The following is a 6,270-nucleotide window of genomic DNA, read 5'->3' as shown; positions in this document are numbered from 1 at the left end:
TTTGGACTTTCTGGAAGGTGTCATTGGGGAATGTGACCAAGTTGATGATATTGTATCCTGATGGCAGGCTCCCTTCCTCATCAAAAAAGATTTGTTCCCCAGCACTATTATTGAAATGGATATTGCTCAGAAAAGCATGAAGCTAATTAGGAGGAGAAAAAGTTCACACCCTGGGTCAAATTGTGGAAAATTGCATTAAGATTATCACTTTAACCACAAATCCCTTGATCACCAACTGGAAGTTGTCACTGAGAAGAAATACTATATACCTATCAGGAATATACCTTTAAGCATGTTTATATTGGTAGCAAGCCATGAGAAGCAACAGCAATTCCTGTTGATGAGTCGTACAGGATCTTACGGGAAAGAATACTCACATATAAATTGATATACAAAGCAAATTTGGGATAATTATTACAAAGGGAAAGACTTTTGGAAAAACTGACATCCATTTACCTTATTCTGGAATGGCAATCAAACATTAAAAAATACTGAATATTGAATAAACAATTACAAGATGCTTGATATAAGGTTTTCTTCCTGAAATTTATTTCTGTTGAAAAGCATTATAATTGTGTCACCCCTTAAAAGGGCAATTTGATTTGATTTCCAATTGAATTTCCCAAATTCAGATTCAAATCCCCATTTAGCCATGAAGTTCATGGGTGATTCTGGGTGTTTCTTCTCTCTCAGCCTAAGCTACCTCACACTGCTTCACCAGTGCTTTGTTAGTCAGGTTGCCAGGAACTGCATACAACTGCATGCCATAATCAGACTTTATATCACAGAACTGCTAGTATGAGTTATGAACTAAAACAATGGGAAGTGACATGGAAACAAAGAGGAGGAAAAACATACAGGCCGTCACAAAAGACTCTTTCCCCCGAGTTTCTCCATTTCTTTCTGTTTAACTTTCGGTGAATACATAGAATGGAGAGCATGTGCTACAGCATAAACAGCATTGTAGATGTTATAGCTCTGCCCAGACATACCCATTTCAAGCACAGATTCAGGAAGGCTCCCCAGTTTCCCCTCCCCAGTGCAGTTGTCATGATTTGGAACATAAAAGCCATGCTTTGGGAGTGAACAGAGAAATGCATACGACCAGAACTGATGGATGAAATATATCATAGACTGGTATGGATTTATTCTCTCCAGGAACTCCTGAAATCCTGGAACTACTTTTGTGTGAAGTGTGAATGACAAAGCACCATTGAAGGATTTCCCTGTGAATTTACTCAGTGGAATGAGTAATTATTCCTTAATTTTTTGAGAAAACACTCTAAGGACTTGGAAGGGGATGAAAACCTTTCCATTCAAGAACATAAGAACAGCCTTACTGTTTCACACAGTGGCCTACCAGATGCCTCTGAGAAGCCAACTGGCAAGAGGTAAGGGCATGCCTTTTTTCTTTCTTTCTCTATTTGCCACATCCCATAGCAGAGAATTCCATAGATTAATTTTCTGCTCTGTGAAAAATGACTTCCTTTAGTTGGTCCTATTTTACCTGGCCTTCAGACCCATGAGATTTGTTAGAGAGGGAGAAAGATTTCTCTCTGTCCACTCTCTCTTCTCCATGCATAAAAGTAGGTCCGGCAAAGTAGGCAGGCCCATTAGCAATATCGGGCAATGCCAACTAATCCTTGCCTTCTTCCCGTTTTCAGTTCATCCAGAACAAATGTTAGGAGGAAAGAAGCAATGCAGTACAGTTAGTTATGTAATTATGCTTCTTTAAATAATGGTTCTAAATGGAATGCATGTAGGCAAAAGCTGCCAAGGGGAGAAGCTGCAGGAGAATCTCTGCCTGAACGCCAGGCTTTCTGCCTAGCATGTGGAAGTGTGTTGTGTATATTCAGAGGGGAGGAAGGCACTCTGAAAATATTCAGGAACAGCTATCCTTACCTTTATCTCATATCTTTCAAGGGTTAATTGAAAAAGACATTGCTACCTGCTAGTTCAAATTTAGCTGTGACTCCAAAGAGCAACAAGATTAGTTTCCTGAATAGTGCTGGCAAGCTGTGAACATATTGTTGGAAATGAAGGACTCTGTGCTGCCTCATGCCTCAATGACAGAGGGGGACAGACTAGTGAGTCAGAGGGCTAGAGGGGTCAAGACATTGGTCATTCCTTCTCTCTACTGTTCTGACACTATCTCTTTGATATGTAGATTGCTACTCTCAGGGACTTCCTGCCTGCCTGCCCCCCCTTCTTCTCCCTATCACACACACTCACCTCGCTCTCTGTGCCATGTGTGCAAAGATGCAGACAGCACCTCTCTGCATCCAGCTAGCTAGCTAGATTAGAGATTGTGTCTCTCCACTTTCCTATCTAGAATGGAGTTCTCCAACTATTTGAAACTATGAAACTATGAACTGGCTCCAAGTTTCTTTTGCTCTTAACAAACACGCATGACTGGGCAGACTCCGCTGTGTTTTGCCTCTATTCATTCTGCTGTAATAGAAGGATATCGCTTACCAGAGAGAATTCCCAACAGAAAGAGACCTCTGAGGATGGTTCTCATGACTGGTGGGGTGTGGAGAGAGGGTTCCGGGTCTCAAAGGTGGCCGCATTATTTTTCCAACAATGGAAACGGCCTCTGACCTGTATCTGTGATTCGTCCGTTCGCAGGTACTGTCTGCTGGTCCTGGTCCATAGTAATTTCATTCAGTTCACTCTCCGGCATGTATTGTGTGAATCAGATGGTTTAGGTGGAGGATGTCCTCTCCCCCCCTCCACCTGCCCCCCCTTGCCTGCCTTTCCATCAATGGTTTTTGCTTTTCCTCCTTATTCATGACTTCAGGACCAGATTTTTTGGCATGACCTGTCTGTGTGGGTTTATGTTTCCAGATCTGAAGTAGGAAGGGAAACCTTTTTGCCTGATACAACAGTGATCCCTCCTTTCAACCTCCTCAACCCACCCCATTCTTCCATGCACACCTTACTGCATGATTTATTGGCTCGCAAAATGCCTATCATTATGATGGGAGGAATATGCAGAGGTATTGTGGGTGGGGTACATCTCTATGTATGCACAAATACTATATTCCCCTCCAGAAGCTGGGTAAAAGGTGGAGGGCACTGCTGTCACCCTTGCAAAGATTAACCCCCTTTCCTCCCCCACTGCAGTCGTAGAGCTGAGAATGAACAGCAGCCATTCATGTATTCATGTGTTGTGCTCAACACTTGTGAAATCTGTGGCCAGTGAACATGATTGCTGATCTGTATTCATGCATATTTTTTCCACATTCTGCACTCCAAGCATGTATTGCAATATGTCCCATTGATACACGATGCTTCTGGGAGCCCTGGTCTCAATCAGTGTTCTCTCTAATTTTTTTCCATGTATGTGGAGTGAGTTTTGTTCTGAGTGACAGTATCAAGGCAGTGTGTGGGCACCATGTGCATTTAGAGTGCGGCCTTCCTGATTCAACCTGTGCGGGAGCTACAATTAACTGAGCTTACATCAAAAACCGTGTGAGCACATGCACACGCGCACACCATCGAGGGACCCCTGGTCTCCATGTTGACTGTGCCCCGCTGCACTCGGCAGCAATGAATACTCCCACCCTTAGGTAGCCATTCTGCTCAAAACCTGTCTCACTCCCCACATACATTCCACTGCCCTCTCAGTGTCCCCAGTCCAGCCCTGGCAGCAATTCTTAACATTACCTTGGCTATCCTATGATATGTATAGCAAATGAAAAAATTGAATGACTTTACTGAGCAAGTAAATAATTTATGTTTTAAAATTTATGTGCATTTTAAAAATTTGGGGCCCCTTTATGACATATGTTACAGGCCCCACCCTAGCTTAATCCAGCCCTGCTCCTACCCCAAATTGGCCTCCAGCTGAAAACCGTTATTCAGTCTACCTACCCAACACCAGCACTCTCCTGCCAAGTGATCGGTTCCTTCAGTGCCAACCTATGACTGAAAGCCAAAGGACTCAGTGTGAAGTAGGCATAAAAAGGCCATGCCTAGTGCCAATCTGGGGTGACCCAAAAATTTCCTACTTGGCCCCGTACAGGGTGATGGGTGGGTGCTAAGCTGTGAAGCAATTGAACGGAATGGAGGCAGGCGGGACCCAATTGCCCCACCTCTTTCCCTCATTGGCCAATCCCTGCCATGTGGAGGGGGAGGCAAGATGGTGCCCGTGCTTGCCTCATGTGCCAGGGGCACAACCCCGCCTCATCGCACTGGCCCCAAGCCACCGCCACTCTCTGCTGATGCACTCGCCCCCCACCTCCATGATGCTGCTGGCGATGGCCCTTCTCGTCAGTCCTGTCCCAGCCTGTCCACATGGCCACTATGGAGAGAGCTACCGCAGTGATCCTCACTGGTGCCAAGCTGAATGGAACGGAGGCAGCCAGGACCCAATCGGCCCACCTCCTTCCCTAAGTGACTGATTCCTGCCATGTGGAGGCAGGGGGCAAGATTGTGCCTGTGACTGCCTCATGTGATGGGGCACAACCCAGAACCCCACCTCATTGCGCTGGCATGGTGGCGGGGACTGGCAAAATTAGAACCAATACCATAGCAGAGAAATCATCCAGAAACTAAACCAAAACTTATTTTCAGTGCTTCCTTCTGTACATTTTCAAAGTAAAGATAATTTGATAATGGGGGACAGGTGCAGACATAATTGTGTGGACACTAATAAGGACAAGAAAGATGGAATGAAATGATGAACAAAGAAGGGGAAATAATCAGGAACTGTGTGACATTTTTATGTGCAAGTAGCCAGAGCTTGATGTCTCCCAGACTTTAGCACCCACGGTGATGGCTTTATTTGAAATAGTATCTTTATTTTGCTTGACCAATAATATAAGGCCCTTCAGTGGCGGGGTCACCCCTTTGGGTGAGCCACACTGGGGCAGAAACGAGGGCGAGGGCTGGACACTTTGTCCAACTCTTTGTATAGAGGGAGGCGTTCAATAGTGGGGCTTCTGTTTAATCAGTTTTAAATTGTGCTGAAGTTGGGTTGAAGTTGCAATGTGTGTGGGTTTGTCTGGAGAAGGGGAGGCAGGGAGTGCCTTCGTTGAATGTGGGGCAGTTATTCCGGTGGTGATGGGGAATAGAAGAAATAACGTTGGCAGGTCAGAAGGCTGTTCCAGGGGAAGGGTAGTCAGAAACCTAATAGCTGTCTCCCCTTCTAGCTGTCCTGCCAGCTCTTTGACCTCGGGGAGCACTGCCAACATCCCACATAATCTTACCTTGCTCCTCTGCAATGCCAGGTTGGTCCAAAATAAATCAGAACTCATCCATGATCTGATCATGGATGAAAGGGCCAACCTGGTGTGTATTAGCGAGACTTGGCTGGGGGAGGCTAGTGGCCCTGTCTGGTCCCAGCTTCTTTCTCCAGGATATTCTGTAGAGGAGTGGGTGAGGGGATGTTGGCGGGGAGGTGGAGTGGCTGTGGTCTATAAGGATAATATCTCCCTGTTAGGGTATCGGACCATATTGAATGTGTGTACTTGAGTTTGGGGACCAGGGATAGTTTGGGACTTTTCTTGGTGTAACGATTGCCCCGTTGCCCAACAGAATCCCTTACTGAGCTCACGGACTTGGCCGCGGAAGTTGCGTTGGAGTCTCACAGACTTTTGGTGCTAGGGGACTTCAATGTTCATTTCGGGACCAATTTGTCCAGGGCGGCTCAGGAGTTCATAGCGGCCATGAAAACGATGGGCCTATCCCAAGCAGTCTCTGGATCGACACATATTGCAGGTCACACACTTGATTTGTTCTTTGACTCTGATCAGGGTGGTGTTCCGTGGGTGGGGACTCCCACGATCTCCCCTTTGTTATGGACGGACCACCATCTGGTTAAGGTTGGAATTACAACCGCTTTCCACCTTCGCAGTGGCGAGGGGCCTATTAGAATGGTCTGCCCGAAGAGGTTACTGGATCCGGTAGGATTCCAAGAAGCCTTCGAGGGATTCAGTGTTGGCTCTGCTGGTGATCCTGTTGATGCCCTGGTTGAGAACTGGAACAACTTGCTCACCAGGGCAGTAGACACAATTGCTCCTAAGTGTCCCCTCCGACCTGCTTCAAAATTGGCCCCTTGGTAATCGGAAGATCTACGGGGACTGAAGCAGCAAGGTAGGCAACTGGAGTGCAAGTGGAGAAAGACTCGACTTGAATCAGGCAGATTACTACATGGAGCACATTTAAAGATCTATGCTCAGGCGATACGTGCAGCAAAGAAGCGGTTCTTTTCTGCCTGTATTGCCTCTGTGAGTTCACGTCCAGCGGTGTTGTTCAGCGGTGTTA

This window comes from Hemicordylus capensis, chromosome 6 (assembly GCF_027244095.1).
Source record: "Hemicordylus capensis ecotype Gifberg chromosome 6, rHemCap1.1.pri, whole genome shotgun sequence".
In the NCBI taxonomy this organism is placed as follows: Eukaryota; Metazoa; Chordata; class Lepidosauria; order Squamata; family Cordylidae; genus Hemicordylus; species Hemicordylus capensis.
Note: the sequence above shows the minus strand (reverse complement) of the source record.